The following is a 17,110-nucleotide window of genomic DNA, read 5'->3' as shown; positions in this document are numbered from 1 at the left end:
TACAGGTCCTTTCACTGTGCTATCTTGACTTCACAGTTGAGTCTAAATGTAGTATTTCACTCATACTTTCACCGCACGCACAATAAGGTCATGTGTGTTTCCTCTTCTGGTGTAGAGCTTCCGATTCAAAGGTTCAGCTGTTGTAGTTGATAAGCCATAATGGGGTGGTTGTAGGTTGCTCCACAGACCTCTTCAATATGCTGTTGCCTGCTCTAAAAAGGTCTTTCTTTGGCCAATGTTTGGTCGGATAAGAGATCATAAAAGTGCATTCTGTCTTGACAGCTTTACGATTGAAAATAAGTAGACTAGCCTAAGCCAGCCCACCAATAAGCCACGGCTATTAATTACATCAGCATCACTTATGGAAAGTGAAACCAAGATAATCAGATTGTAACTGCTGAATAAGGATAAAATCAAAATGATTGGTTGATTGTGCCCATTGTTCTGTGAAAATGTCAGCTGTAACATATGGCCTCACCGTGTTGTTGAGTTTTAGTTTTACACGAGATCATCATGTACTTAGTGAGAACATGGTGTGGGAGTCACTGTGGTTTGTTAAATAATCATCTCACCATTTTGTTCCATTCAGGCCTTCACACTCAAGCAACCATAATTTTTCTCTTTAGATCAATGAACAGTCAGGCTGACAGATTAATCTCACTAAGGCCTATCTCCTCTCCTCGATCCCCCCCTCAGAGTCCACACTTCAGTACCTCCTCTCCATTGTGAGTCAGTGAATCCCTTGGCTTACCCACTCGTTCCTCAGCATCCATCCCTCTTTCCTTATCTCTCCCTCTGTTCTTTGCTGTAGGCAGCTGTTGTCAGAAATGCTGACAGAGGCACAATGGTGTGCTTCGCTGCGTAATTTGCCATTGATCCATTTGCCTTCCTCCCGTTCTCTCCTCTTTCTCCCTCCCAAGCGACGTGCTACTCTCAGGGTTTCCGTAAATCTCGCTGGACAGAGCTTTGACCATAGTCCTCTCTGATCTTTTTGCGTCATCTTATAACAGGCTAATTGTGTGCTTTTGCGTGCATATACTGATGTTGGCATTGCCTAAATTGACTACATGGGTATGAATGTCTTTGTTTTTTGGCTGCTCTTTTGGCTACCCTTGTCTGTGTGTTTTCATGTTTTCATGTAGGCCCAGTTTTCCAGTTTAATTATATTGAAGAACCATGGCGGCACCATCATCATCCCCTCTGCTCTGCATGTGTCGTTGCCAGTCTGCACGTGAGGGCAGAGCTCAGCTTCAGACTTTATTACACAGATGACATCACTATCACGCTGCCCTGTTGTGTACCCAAATCAAAGGTTGCTGCTGATTCTAATTACACAGCGCTGTGCACACTGCCAATTGGAGCGGTTATTATTTCACATCCTGGTACTAGAGTCTGAGATAATCCAGAGCTTTTTGAACCTAGCCCGTCCCCACTAAACCGTCTATCAAAACTGCTCCTGTGTCTCCCGCTCTAATTCCTCTGTATTTTATCTTCAAATACGTTACGACTTCAAAGTTATTTAAAAATCCCCTCCAGAGTCTACATGACACAGTGAAATTCTTTGGACTGGGAGTTCTCTATATCAGTGCTTAAGTCAGGCTGGCGGAAGAACATTTTATATCCATACACAAAGGCATGAGGAGAGCTTATCTCACAGTCTTGACTGCTTTACTGGTCTCTAAATATGAAAGTAGATGGAGCAACAGTTTCTCTTAAGCATGGGAGGGATTCAGGGGATATTAGTATACATACAGGGGTCATTTTTGAGAGTAGTAGCCATCTGTGCTAATGCTAAGGATGCTGCGGCACACTGGATTACTTATGCCAGTATCATTCAATCTCTCATCATTATGGGTCGGAATCCAGACATTATCCTAGAACTCCTCAGGGGTTAGTAACGTCAACTATGAGCACAGTTACATGCACACAATAATATGATTGTGAATAGTCAGATTCATGTAATAGTTTGTTTAAAACGTTTACATGCTTTGAAAGAAGAACGATTTCCCTAATAATACTGTTTACATGGACACACCTGAAATCAGGCTACATGATGGGTAATTTTATAAATGCAGAAAATTGCCAATCATAATAAATGTTCTACCAGGCCTATTTGAATCTGAGTTCAGATGTACAGTATACATTTTGTATGTGAAAACTCTTTCTAAGATGCATACTTTCAGTTTTTCCCAAACTCACAAATAAGAGGGAGGCTTGCGCTACTGGTGCTGGCACATGTGCAGATCAAATACATAGCTGGAACTCTGATTTTAAGCTGTTTACATGTCCTAATTAGAAAGATTGCTCAGAAAACCAGGTGTTTTAATAGGCGTATGCTCACTTTTATTTTGACCTCAGGACGATTAAAGATGAGCAGAGTAATGCCAGGCGGACACTACACGACTTTTAAAATCCTAACATCGCTGAACATCTCACATTAAACAACAGTATTTCCTGTATTTTTTTGTTGTTGTCTTGCCAAACGTAGTAGTGCGCACACTAAACAATGTGGTGCAGACGGTGGGGTCACACTACAAGGTTATTTACTTGGTTACGAGGCTCCTCAATACCACGCTGTCTCCTGAAAACAAGGATGTGATAGTTACAACGAGCTGTGGCTCAAAGTAGCCTCAAATGTTTTCAGGCAGACATTCACGCTTGCCATACAGAGTTGAAATATCTAGCCAATACATTTTGAATTGAATAAAGAGCTTGTCAGAGCTGTAGCGATTTGTCACTTTGGCAAGTGCATACGCATACCAGTAGTAGTGAAAGCTCTTGCGCGAGAGTCTACACATTCTGGGTGACGCGATACCCTGCATCTCACTGACTTTTTCTCAGGCGGGCTATTGCTGATCATCGTTCTCAATTATTGTAATTGCGAATCTCACGCTACAAGAGCATTGCAGATTTTGTGCCAATTTAAAATCAAACATGTTTGAAGATATTAAGGCGTCTGGATCTGTCCAAAGATGGGATCGGTAGCCCTCAGATTACGTCCATGACCCGCTCACATGAAATGAGCGTCGGTGACGGCCGTGCACCCCAAGTAGGCAACATCGTGGAGATTTTGTCTCGGATTTCAAAAACTGGTCTGGCAAAGGGGACAAAATCGTGTATTGTATGCCCGGTTTAAGGTGTTTACATGACTATTTCCAAACTCGATTTACTGCCATAATCTGTTTAGTATCGAATTATGAGTGTGTCTGTAAACATACTCCATGTTACTGAACTACGTGCAGCCGTTCTGCACTGACCTCAAAGCATCACAAGAACAACTTGCTCTAGTGAACTAGATCTGAATTCTGGGTTAGTCAGATGGCAGGTTAGTCTAACTCAGTCAATCATTTACTACACTGAATATTCTGTTACTGATGAATGCAGAGTTGACAGTCAGGGCATCATTGACACAATGTTTCACAAAGTATAGAGATGCTGGGGGGGTTATGAATCTGTAATGGAATTGAACGATGAGGAAGTTCATTCATTATACAGCTGGCAAACTTACTGAAGGAAGTTCATTCATTATACAGCTGGCGAACTTACTGAACCTTCTCTCCACTGTTTGCTATTCATTCAAAACCATCTCTATCATTCATGACTCTTAGGGTGTGCAGTTGACTCTAGTCATTGATTGATTTTAAAGGCTACATTCGCATTGACAAACATTTAAGTAGAGGCAGCGCGATGAGATTTAAATTGACATATGTACAGAAACTTTTCAATTTACGTTACATCCTTGCCTAACCTTTTTGTTGAGGCTGGCAACGTGACATTGTGGCGCTGCAGCTCCACATTTACCATAAATATCAGTATCACAGTAGTCACTGACTAGCCAGGAAGCTTGCAAGCTATTCAACAATGCAAGAAACTTTTCCTCTAAAACATATTAGCTAGCAACGCTCTTGAATAATGCAACCAAACCATATCACTCTTGAGTAATGAAATAATTCACAAGCACGAGCAGACGGTTTAAATGTTTTTTCCTCATTCGTACACACATTAGCTAAATGTAGGGTTATCATGTATTTTGCAAGACAATGACATAGCTAACTAGCTATTAGAAAATAAAATAAAATTGTATTGGTCCCATACACGTGGTTAGCAGATGTTATTGCGAGTGTAGCAAAATGGTAACAGGTCATATCTAACAAATTCCACAACAAAACGTAATACACACAATCTAGTAAAGGAATGGGTTGAGAATATATACAGTGGGGCAAAAAAGTATTTAGTCAGCCACCAATTGTGCAAGTTCTCCCATTTAAAAAGATGAGAGAGGCCTGTAATTTTCATCATAGGTACACTTCAACTATGACAGACAAAATGAGAAAATAAATCCAGAAAATCACATTGTAGGATTTTTAATGAATTTATTTAAAAATGCTACAACTATAACGACAAACTTTTTTCAAAATGAGCTACATAATATCGACAGAAACACGGCAAACGTTGTTTAGGATCCATCCTCAAGGTGTTTTTAACAAATATATTCGATAATATATCCATCGAGGCAGTTGGTTTCTCATAAGAAGCGATTGGAAAAATGGCTACCTCCAGTATTTTACGCAAGGTTTTCTGCGGGAGACACCATGTGACCACATGTCATATATGGTCCCTTACAGCCATTCTTCGAGGGAAATGCCTAAAAAGACGTCACAATGCTGTAGACACCTTGGGGAAAACGTAAGCTCATTCGTAGCTCATTCACAGCCATATAAGGAGTCATTGGCATGAGGCGGTTTCAGAAAATGCGGCACTTCCTGGCTGGATTTATATCTGGGTTTCGCCTGTAACATCAGTTCTGTGGCACTCACAGACAATATCTTTGCAATTTTGGAAACGTCAGAGTGTCTTCTTTCCAAAGCTGTCAATTATATGCATAGTCAAGCATCTTTTCGTGACAAAATATCTTGTTTAAAACGGGAACGTTTTTTATCCAAAAATTAAAATAGCGCCCCCTAAATCCAACTGGTTAACAACCCTCCAGGCAAGCTTCAATGCCATACAACTCTCCTTCCGTGGCCTCCAATTGCTCTTAAATACAAGTAAAACTAAATGCATGCTCTTCAACCGATCGCTACCTGCACCTGCCCGCCTGTCCAACATCACTCCTCTGGACGGCTCTGACTTAGAATACGTGGACAACTACAAATACTTAGGTGTCTGGTTAGACTGTAAACTCTCCTTCCAGACCCATATCAAACATCTCCAATCCAAAGTTAAATCTAGAATTGGCTTCCTATTTCGCAACAAAGCATCCTTCACTCATGCTGCCAAACATACCCTTGTAAAACTGACCATCCTACCAATCCTCGACTTCGGCGATGTCATTTACAAAATAGCCTCCAATACCCTACTCAACAAATTGGATGCAGTCTATCCCAGTGCAATCCATTTTGTCACCAAAGCCCCATATACTACCCACCATTGCGACCTGTACGCTCTCGTTGGCTGGCCTTCGCTTCATACTCGTCGCCAAACCCACTGGCTCCATGTCATCTACAAGACCCTGCTAGGTAAAGTTCCCCCTTATCTCAGCTCGCTGGTCACCATAGCATCTCCCACCTGTAGCACACGCTTCAGCAGGTATGTCTCTCTGGTCACCCCCAAAACCAATTATTTCTTTGGCCGCCTCTCCTTCCAGTTCTCTGTTGCCAATGACTGGAACGAACTACAAAAATCTCTGAAACTGGAAACACTTATCTCCCTCACTAGCTTTAAGCACCAACTGTCAGAGCAGCTCACAGATTACTGCACCTGTACATAGCCCACCTATAATTTAGCCCAAACAACTACCTCTTTCCCTACTGTATTTATTTTATTTATGTATTTATTTTGCTCCTTTGCACCCCATTATTTGTATTTCTACTTTGCACATTCTTCCACTGCAAATCTACCATTCCAGTGTTTTACTTGCTATATTGTATTTACTTTGCCACCATGGCCTTTTTTTTGCCGTATATAGACTTGTTTATACTGTATTATTGACTGTATGTTTGTTTTACTCCATGTGTAACTCTGTGTCGTTGTATGTGTCGAACTGCTTTGCTTTATCTTGGCCAGGTCGCAATTGTAAATGAGAACTTGTTCTCAACTTCCCTACCTGGTTAAATAGAGGTGAAATTAAAAATAAAAAATAAATGTAACTGTGTTGACAGTCACTGATCTGCAAGTCATTAAGCAGCCCCAGGCAATAACAGCCTAGTCAAACTGTGCCCAGTTTCGCACGCTTACCAACGCCAGGTAGGCGGCCTGTTCCTGATCTTGCACATCTGCACGTCACCTTCAGTATTCAAATGCTAAAATGGCTTTATGTGATGTTAGGCTTTATTAGTTGAATGAAAACCTGTGTCATTTGCTAGGTTATTGTTATCAATGCACTGTTAACATTTTTATCAAAGTAAGGGGTGGTGAAATCCAAAGTTGTGCTATATATTCATTGGTTATGGCATAGCTCATTTGTAAATGATAAATATTGATACATTAATAGTTTTTAAACATTTAATCTGCAAAAATGGCAAGTTCATTATTGGGAGATGGTGATTTCAGAACCAACGTGGGGGGACAAAGAACATCGGCTACATTGCCCCCCCAATCTGATAATGTTAGTGAGGTGGTTCTCTAATCAAACCGAATTGCACCGAAACTGAAACGTACCTTTCCTGTATTGTATCCAAGCCCAAATCATCTGGCCACCTATGTCACAAGTTTGTTTCCGACTTTGTAAGGGCACATTTTAGCTCCTTATTCAACCCTAGTACCTCCATATGAAGCTGTGGTTGAGCCACATATGGTCAGCTTCTTGCTGAGTCCAGATGTTATGTCTAGCCTAACCCAAGAGTTTGGGAAGGTGTGCACTGCTACGGTCGTACCCATATAGCAGACTCTAGGTAAACAAGAGCATTAGCTCTTAGTCACCAGAGCAAGATGTGCTTCTCTCAGCAACCAACACCATGATTATTTATGGTCTACTGAGTGAAACAGAACCTAGCTACTACTCATGTTTTTAAACTGTCATGGTCCCCTATGTTCACCCTAAAAGGACTTTCATGCCGCTCACAAATTCTCTTGACAGTTTCGGGGATCAGCGAGAGATAATTGCTCAGCTCTGATCCAAGGCCCCAGTAAGTGATGAAAACAAGGTAGGGGGAAGAGCGAGGGAGAGAAATTCCCTTCCCCCTCTTCTCTCAGGATGAAGCTACTGCCCAGTAGTCTTACAGGAGCATACATCTCCAGGGAGGATATGCTGACACACACACACACACACACACACACACACACACACACACACACACACACACACACACACACACACACACACACACAGGACACCCCAAGAATTGGTGTGCATAGGACTTGGTAAACATTCCGCTGTCTACTAGACTGTGTGGGGAAGTAAACCAAAGTCCTTTAAAAGAGAGAGGTGTATTTTTATAACATGGTCTAGATGTGTTCTTAGTACACCCATCCTCCTGACAGATTCACATAATTAGTCGGCCCAGTATTGACACATCATGCTCTGCAGATGGTCGTATCCTGTCTACTGTAGGTCTTGGAACGGATGAGTCCTATTCATCAGCATACCACACCCTGTTATGTCACAACATTTGGTTAGAGAAACTGGCTATGATTAAGCACGCCAATCCATGTTAATGTGTGTTGACATCTGTGTGTCCTGGAGCATGTTGTTTATCAGACCACGGTCTTTGTCTGTCCCAGCCAAGCAGGGTTTCTGGGTGAATGACAGAGTCATGCTGGGTCCATCTCCAGCATACTGTCCATCATTCCCATTGAGACAGATAGGAGACTGAGCATTGAGTCAGAGGGCAGCCAGTGTCAGAGACAGCAGAGGCTCCACTCAGGCAGGCAGTGTTAAGCCCTAAGGAGTTAATGTTAGAGCCCTGTGAAGCAGTGCATTGTGGACTTGGAGAGACTGGCTTGCCTTTACTGTTGCATTTTATAAGGGTCAAGCCCTTACATGTACATCAATGCATCATTTGAGAAAGTTCAAATTGCCAATGTGTATCTTGCAGTAGCCTAAAATTAGGATTTGGCTGTAAGTGACCGCATTCCAGGCCATGACCGGACACAGGAGGTCTGTGGAGGTTTTGAGTCTATAAGTCTACAGTCATTCTACAGTCTACAGTCATTGAGACCCAAGCAGTCGGCAGAGCGGACTAGGTATTAATAAAGATACAATGTATTAATTTGCTTCGAATTTCCATCTCAATGGCTGAGTTCAGTTTGGGTTGTGGTTTTGAAAGAAAATGTACTAAGCACTTTTGCCATCTGGTCTCAATGGATCAGTCTTTTAAAAATGTCAAAAGTTAGAGAAGCAGTATTGACCATGTAGCCTAGCCATTGTCTTTCATGGAGAGGAAAGGCCACACAAACGTTGTTTTTGGCAATGGTAGTCAGTGTGCCAATACACCAGGTTCCATCTTGAGTTTCACTATATTGTTATTGTCCTGCTTTCAAAGGAAACAACACCTACTTGTCCTGAGAAGCCTCTATGTCCTGTCCTTCATGTCAGCTGGGTGAGTTAGGGGATTACAGTACTACTCATTGAGTGACTTTGACTTGGACACGATGTTGCTTAGACTAGTGTTTGTCTATTCTGAAGCTCCATTATGGAACAAAGAGACCACATAACCCAATATATTTTAGAGGGCTGAACATGATTACTTATTCAGGTCACTTTAGCAGTTTCACCCCTGGGCAGTTATCTCCATTGCTGCACCATCGAACGTTCTACATTCCAATTTGGATGTCAGAGTCTATTTTTTTATTTTTATTAATCAGTCAATCCAGGAAGTGAATTGAAATTACATTCATAATATTTCAATCCCTAAACTGACTGAATTAAAAAGGAATTGACCTCAACCCTTTATGTTTTGGTGTCCCAAACATACAATGGCCCAAACATACAGTATAATGCTAGTGTCTTTAGAAGACACCATTGAGATGACTGTGCTGGCAGACTCCATTGAGCAGCAGCTCAGCCCACCCATAGGTCTCAATGACTGTTGCTTTTTATTAACTCAGAGCTGCTATTGATCAAAATGGAGCCTCAGTTGGCTTCATGAAAAGCTATAAATCTCCCCCAGGCACAGGCTGTATCCACTGTCCGCTATATACTGACTGCATATTACATGTCACTAAGTGGTTATGTTGACTAGACTATCATTTCAATGCAAGAATGAATTGTGTTTTAAGTTGTGGTATGGTTTGCCCATTTAAGATGTGTTTTGGAGTGCTAGTCCAGCCATTCTCTATCCGTGGGTTACTGGTATGCCATCTGTTGGCGTGTGGGTAATACAGGGTAATACTGCCGGTTACTGTAATTGCAAGGAATGTGTTAAGCCTAAACGGTTTAGCATTAGTAAAGCTGATGGTTTCTTAATTATGAGTGTGGTCACTCAATAGTCTCCGTTTTGGAATGGGTGAAATCCGACAATTTAGTGACGTCTTGGTCACACTGGAGCAGACAGAGTCAATTACCTCACTACCACAACTTTCCATCCCGACTTGGACCAAAAACAGAGGAGGAGGGAAGGAGAGAGCAACTTGTGATCTAGAGAGAGACAAAGGTGTTGTCCACCATCAGGGTTTTGTGGTGGCCCGTCTACTTCTGTGGATTCAATACTCAACAACATACAGGCCTTGCTCTTTTTCAAACCTAATTTTGTTGCCCTGCTTTTGTTTTGGCCTAACTTGAATTGCAGCGGAATGAGTAAAATTAATCAAATATAGGCCTACAGCAAATATAATTGTTGTGTGTGACTAGGGCTGTGACGGTCTTGGAATTTGAGGTGACGGTAATTGGCCAGGCCAATGTACACATTGACCGACATAACCGTTCAGGGGTAGGTAAAAAAAAAAAAGGGGGGGGGGGGGTCACAATTCTGTTTGTAACTTGTTTACATGGATATGCTTCTTAATTAAAATGTATTTTAAACAAGTAATTACAATTCATTATTATCATGGCATTTCATTATTATTGTTCAGGTTATTACTTCTAAATATGAATCAACCAATGAATAAATGCCGGGTTGGAGAGGATCTTGTAACTGCTGCTGCAGTCATTCGATGGCAGTGGTATTGACATATTGAGATAAATAATGTAGCTTAAACCTCTGAAAATAGGACTTTGACAGGAACGTTTTGATTCTTATTAAAGAGTCCTGACAGGCTACTTTATGAACTTTTTGAATCGACATATACACTTACCATGAGTATATAAAACATTAGGATTGAAACAATACCTATTGATGACTTGGCAAATACTACTGTATACACTGAGTATACTAAACATTAAGAACACCTGCTCTTTCCATGACAGACTGACCAGGTGAATCCAGGTGAAAGCTATGATTCCGTATTGATTTCACTTGTTAAATTAACTTCAATCAGTGTAGATAAAGGGGAGGAGACAGCCTAAATAAGGATTTTTAAGCCTTGAGACATGGATTGTGTATGTGTGCCATTCAGAGTGTGAATGCTGATTTTCATCTTTTGTCTTGCCCGAACACACACCCCCATAAAAGCACCCGTCAGTCAAAGCCACCAGCGTATGTCAGACACAAGCAAATATTTCTCCATTATTTAATTTTTAAAAAAAAATCTAGGCTTACCTTAACGCTTTCCGAAATTAGGCTATAAGATAAATGATGAAGGGGACAGCTATGCTAAAGTATGAAGATGAAACTGACAATCATTAACATAGAAACAAATACACATGTCCATAGCCTAGCATATAGATTATCAAGGGTTTTAGAAAGATTTTTCAGACACTGTGAGGAACTTTATAATGCCTGAGGTGAAGAACAAATGACTGAGAAGCCTAGCAGGGCTCTGTCAACAGGACAGAGAAACAAGACACATGCTCATTAACACATGGATGGCGAAAATGATGGTATGAAATACACCAAAAACTTTTTTCTCACAAGTGTAGCAGGTTGTGAACTCTGTAAACAACTATTCCACTCCGAGAATGAGAATGGTAAATTGCTGTAATTAATACATGCATTAACAGAAATGTATGTAACCAAATGACAGGGATTAACAGTAAATGGCCTGTTTTACAAACAGTAGGCTACCAAATGGGCAATCATAAAAGTGCATTGTGGGCTGACACGGTATAACCTAGGCTACTATTCTATTTGCAGGAATAGGAGGGCGGTAATTTTTTTTGTCCCGCCTAGGGCAGCTTATTGGCAAGGCCTGATCAGCGTTTATTAGTCTATAAATTAAGAAAAGATTCAGTATCAAATTATGCCAGGTTGGAGAGGATTGGTGCATTGCCCATTTGACACAACATTAGTGCATTATAGGCCTCAGAGCCGGAATGACCTCGTCGACTGCTGATGAATAATTCATATATAGTCAGACACTTCCAACCTTTTTTAAAAGAAGACAGATGTATTTATTTACTAACAAGCAATGAAAACGTGTGTTTAAAAAAATATAGCCTATAGCGCTCTACACCCTTGTGTAGCTAATCTACGCTGAACAAAAATATAAACACAACATGTACATTTAGTGTGTGGAATGAAGGCAGAATGTGTCTGATTCCAGGTATATGTGCATACTCATAAAATCCAGTTGACCTCAATTGGGGAGCCATGGAAACCAGGGAATGGGGAGTGGACGGGGAGTGTGTGCAGTTGCATCTAGGAGGATTTGGCTTTGTTTGTGATAGGGCTGACCCCATTTAGTCGACTGGTCGATTTGTTTCGTCGATAGGCTGTTGGTCGACAGATGTTTTTAGTCGAGCAGTGACAAATATATATATACAGTGCCGTGCGAAAGTATTCGGCCCCCTTGAACTTTGCGACCTTTTGCCATATTTCAGGCTTCAAACATAAAGATATAAAACTGTATTTTTTTTGTGAAGAATCAACAACAAGTGGGACACAATCATGAAGTGGAACGACATTTATTGGATATTTCAAACTTTTTTTAAAAATCAAACTGAAAAATTGGGCGTGCAAAATTATTCAGCCCCCTTAAGTTAATACTTTGTAGCGCCACCTTTTGCTGCGATTACAGCTGTAAGTCGCTTGGGGTATGTCTCTATCAGTTTTGCACATCGAGAGACTGAAATGTTTTCCCATTCCTCCTTGCAAATGAGCTCGAGCTCAGTGAGGTTGGATGGAGAGCATTTGTGAACAGCAGTTTTCAGTTCTTTCCACAGATTCTCGATTGGATTCAGGTCTGGACTTTGACTTGGCCATTCTAACACCTGGGTATGTTTATTTTTGAACCATTCCATTGTAGATTTTGCTTTATGTTTTGGATCAGTCTTGTTGGAAGACAAATCTCCGTCCCAGTCTCAGGTCTTTTGCAGACTCCATCAGGTTTTCTTCCAGAATGGTCCTGTATTTGGCTCCATCCATCTTCCCATCAATTTTAACCATCTTCCCTGTCCCTGCTGAAGAAAAGCAGGCCCAAACCATGATGCTGCCACCACCATGTTTGACAGTGGGGATGGTGTGTCCATGGTGATGAGCTGTGTTGCTTTTACGCCAAACATAACGTTTTGCATTGTTGCCAAAAAGTTCAATTTTGGTTTCATCTGACCAGAGCACCTTCTTCCACATGTTTGGTGTGTCTCCCAGGTGGCTTGTGGCAAACTTTAAACAACACTTTTTATGGATATCTTTAAGAAATGGCTTTCTTCTTGCCACTCTTTCATAAAGGCCAGATTTGTGCAATATACGACTGATTGTTGTCCTATGGACAGAGTCTCCCACCTCAGATGTAGAGCTCTGCAGTTCATCCAGAGTGATCATGGGCCTCTTGGCTGCATCTCTGATCAGTCTTCTCCTTGTATGAGCTGAAAGTTTAGAGGGACGGCCAGGTCTTGGTAGATTTGCAGTGGTCTGATACTCCTTCCATTTCAATATTATCGCTTGCACAGTGCTCCTTGGGATGTTTAAAGCTTGGGAAATCTTTTTGTATCCAAATCCGGCTTTAAACTTCTTCACAACAGTATCTCGGACCTGCCTGGTGTGTTCCTTGTTCTTCATGATGCTCTCTGCGCTTTTAACGGACCTCTGAGACTATCACAGTGCAGGTGCATTTATACGGAGACTTGATTACACACAGGTGGATTGTATTTATCATCATTAGTCATTTAGGTTAACATTGGATCATTCAGAGATCCTCACTGAACTTCTGGAGAGAGTTTGCTGCACTGAAAGTAAAGGGGCTGAATAATTTTGCACGCCCAATTTTTCAGTTTTTGATTTGTTAAAAAAGTTTGAAATATCCAATAAATGTCGTTCCACTTCATGATTGTGTCCCACTTGTTGTTGATTCTTCACAAAAAAATACAGTTTTATATCTTATGTTTGAAGCCTGAAATGTGGCAAAAGGTCGCAAAGTTCAAGGGGGCCGAATACTTTCGCAAGGCACTGTGTGTGTATATATATATATATATATATATATATTTTTTTTTTTAAATAATTTTTTAATTGCACACAAGATACCTGTCTGATTTGCTCCTCTCTCTGTGGACTAATCCATTAAGGAGGCCACGGTCCAAGAAAAAGAGGAGTGTGTCTCAGCTGCACAAGGCACGTCTCCCACCATTTTGTGCATAGTCATTGTTTCATAACTTGTGTGCATTGTTTGCTGTGTCTGTCAATTCCCCATTACATATATCACTAGTAGTAGCCTACATTTTAACATTAATTCCCATAATTTCTAATCTGCAATGTATTTTTGTTTAGTTATGGTATTTCGGTTAAGACATTTATTATTATTATTTATTATTATTATAGTAATTTACTGTTCTCATTGTTGGGGTGGACACGTTGTTTGCAGAACTCACAACCTATGCTAGACTTGTGAGAAACACATTTTTGTTTATTTCATTTCATTTACGAGTTTTGTCAATTTATCGTCTTTTGTTTGAAACGCTCCTGTCGATGTTGACTAAGGATGAGCACTTGTTCACCCGTAAATAAGTAGGACTAGTCTACATGGTCTGCACGCAAATGTAGGCCTATAATGTAGGGACGTTTTGATTTAGTATTTCTGATTGTCTTAACTACCACTAATGAGCTGTGTAGCATTACCCCCCCAAAAATGTCACCTCAAACAGCAAGTAAACAGTGCCTGTTTTTAGAATCAATTGAGAATGACAATAGTTCCTAAAAAGTATTTGAAAAATATTTTCAGCTCGCTCTTTTTCAATAACCACTCGGCATGAAAACTAAAAATAGAATGCTCTGATCCAGTGGAAACGTCATAAAATACCTAAAATTCTTATCCCTTGCACAAATAGCCTACAGCTGTGTCTGTCCCGAGCTCACTGGTGCAGGAAACTCTGAGGCCCAGAATATTTTATACAATTTTGCAAGTTTGCTAGCACAAGATTCCAGCCAACCCAGTTGATAGTTGATACGATGTTACAAGTTCGTTTCAGACAGGCCAAGCATAGCCAATGTGATTTTATAGGATATTTATTTTTTCAGGATATTTTGTACCAGCAGGCTGCAATGTTTTTATTAGTTGGCTTAATGTAGGCTATTTTTACATAGTTGACAATTTTAATAAAAGTTATTTTTAGATTTGTATAATTTTCATTTATACTGAACAAAAATATAAACGCAACATGTAAAGGGTTGGTCCCATGTTTCATGAGATGAAATAAAAGATCCCACAAAAAGCATATTTATTTATTTGTTTACATCCCTATTAGTGAGGATTAATCCATCCACCTGATGTGTGGAATATCAATAATCTGATTAAACAGCATGATCATTACACAGGTGCACCTTGTGTTGGGGACAGTAAAAGGCCACTCTAAAATGTAAGTTTTGTCACACAACACAATGCCACAGATGTCTCAAGTTTTGATGGAGCGTGCAATGTTGCATGTTGACTGCAGTAATGTCCATCAGAGCTGTTGCCAGAAAATGTAATGTTAATTTCTCTACCATAAGCCGCCTCCAATGTTGTTTTAAAGAATTTGGCAGAACATCCAACCGGCCTCACAACCACAGACCATGTGTAACCACGCCAGCCCAGGACCTCCACATCAGGCTTCTTCACTATCGGGATTGTCTGAGACCAGCCAACTGGACAGCTAATGAAACTGAGGAGTATTTTTGTGGGGAAGCCCTTTTGTGGAGAAAACCCCATTCCTATTGGGTGGGCCTGTTCAGTGTAGATTTAGATAGATAGAATGTAGATTAACCTCAGACAATGATGTTGTGATACAAAGACTTGGCACTCCACATGAAAAGTTTGCTGACCCAGCGGTTGCAAATTACTGGCAACTTCAGGATTGTAACCCCAGAATCTGCGAAGACCATCAGTAGCGGAAGGAGGAGGGTCGGAACAGTTAAAAAAAATTCTGGTTAGGTTATATTGATATCTTGCTCCCTCTTAAGTCATTTGTGTGTTATTTAATCAAACAGCATGCTTAAAGCATCAGACAAGTTGATTTTATTAAAACACATATGCTATGTCATAAATGGAAAAATACATGTTTTAGAATTTCGACCACTCAATTGGTTGAAAGAAGGTCGACCAATGTTTTTTTTTGTCGCCTAATTTGTGGGGATGATTGCATGAGAAAGTCAACCGTACAACATAGACCATAATACAGCCATCTCCCGAGTGGCGCAGTGGTCTAAGGCACTGTATCTCAGTGCAAGAGGTGTCACTACAGTCCCTGGTTCGTATCCAGGCTGGGCTACTATTTACCATATATCAAATCAAATGTATTTATATAGCCCATCGAACATCAGTTCTACAAACTGCAAACCCAGAGCAAGAATAGGTAAATAAACTATCAGTGTGATAGGGAGAGGTACGCCGGTAAGGTGAGGCTGAACTATCACAAAGTAGGCTTGTTCATTCTCCCCTGGTCTGTTAAGTTTGACACTTGGGCTCATTTAGCTGATGGCCAGGAGGCACTTAGCGAGTGACCTTGAGGGAGGTGACTGATGCACGTGGAAATTAGCGAGAGGACAGGACACCTCCAGAATGCCTTTGTCCCATGACTCCCTCCGTCCCTCCCTGTCATCCACTACTAATGGACTCGCTGCTAATGGCTTTATGTGGCAAAAAAGCTAACAGATTACCTGGTCTGCTTAGTACTTCCCAGGACTGGTTGGTTTTTATTGTGATGAGTAGGCTATATTTGTTTATCCCCCTGCACAGCTTTGTAATACATGGGGATGGTCTTCACTGGTTCTGCCATGTAATCGACATGGTTTATTGACTAGACCTCAATCCCTCCCTAGGTCAGGAGCACATGGGAGTGACCGATCCCATTGGAAACCTCACCAGCGCCATATCTGCCTTAAAGGTTTCGAGGTCTTCTTCACACAATGACGCAATCAGTACTCTCAAAGAACTGGAAAATGGACCGAAGAAGTGCTCCAGTCACCACCATGCGATTTGAAGGCAACAAAATGGAAAAGAAACCAGTGAAGCTTGTAGCAAATCCATATAGATTACAACCAGTCAGTCAGACCTTTATGGTGGCGAAGATCTGAGGAAGGGTTCACAAAAAAAAAAATGCCTGGAAACCTGTGGCGTAATAATAACACCTGGCTGGCTGTCTGAACGGCTGTAGGCATGCAGAAGCAAAATGGCTCTAGTCTAGTAAGATACAAAGGGAAACGAGCCCACTGTTCACAGGGCAAAATGACAGGGGGGCTTTTATAAAGAAAACAGGAACGGAGGAAAGACTTAGGGTCTGCCCGGTAACAAGGAGGATAGGCACCTCTCTCCTCTCACTCTAACCATCTGCATTGTCAACATTCTCAGTCTCAACGTGGTTGGATGTAATGTTTTTTTTTTATTTATGCAATGTTCCAGCCTGCCTGCAGAAGGATTGCATTGGCACGTTTTGGCTTGATCATCCCTCAGCAAAGCTGTGTGTGACAGAGGGAGCGAGTGAGTTACAGAGAGCTGGAGGGGAGGAGACGGAGGAGGGCTGGCTAAGTCACATGGGCAACCAGAGGAAGCAGGCAGGCAGACTTTAGCACTGCAGCTTAAAGGAGAAAAACATATTCAGAGAACATGCAGATTCTCCTCTTTGCGGCCCTCTGTCATCACATCGCCTACTCCCGTTGCCTTTCTC

General features: G+C 41.2%; 1 protein-coding gene across 3 annotated transcripts in view; it reads left to right on the top strand.

Annotated features, from left to right (window-relative positions):
• pip5k1ca (phosphatidylinositol-4-phosphate 5-kinase, type I, gamma a) overlaps positions 1 to 17,110 on the top strand; it is an 80,259-nt gene that overhangs the window by 12,093 nt on the left and 51,056 nt on the right. The gene's annotated exons all lie outside the window — the stretch shown is intronic.

Source organism: Oncorhynchus mykiss, chromosome 5 (genome assembly GCF_013265735.2).
Source record: "Oncorhynchus mykiss isolate Arlee chromosome 5, USDA_OmykA_1.1, whole genome shotgun sequence".
Lineage (NCBI taxonomy): Eukaryota > Metazoa > Chordata > Actinopteri > Salmoniformes > Salmonidae > Oncorhynchus > Oncorhynchus mykiss.
This window is presented reverse-complemented; position numbering and strand designations above follow the sequence as displayed.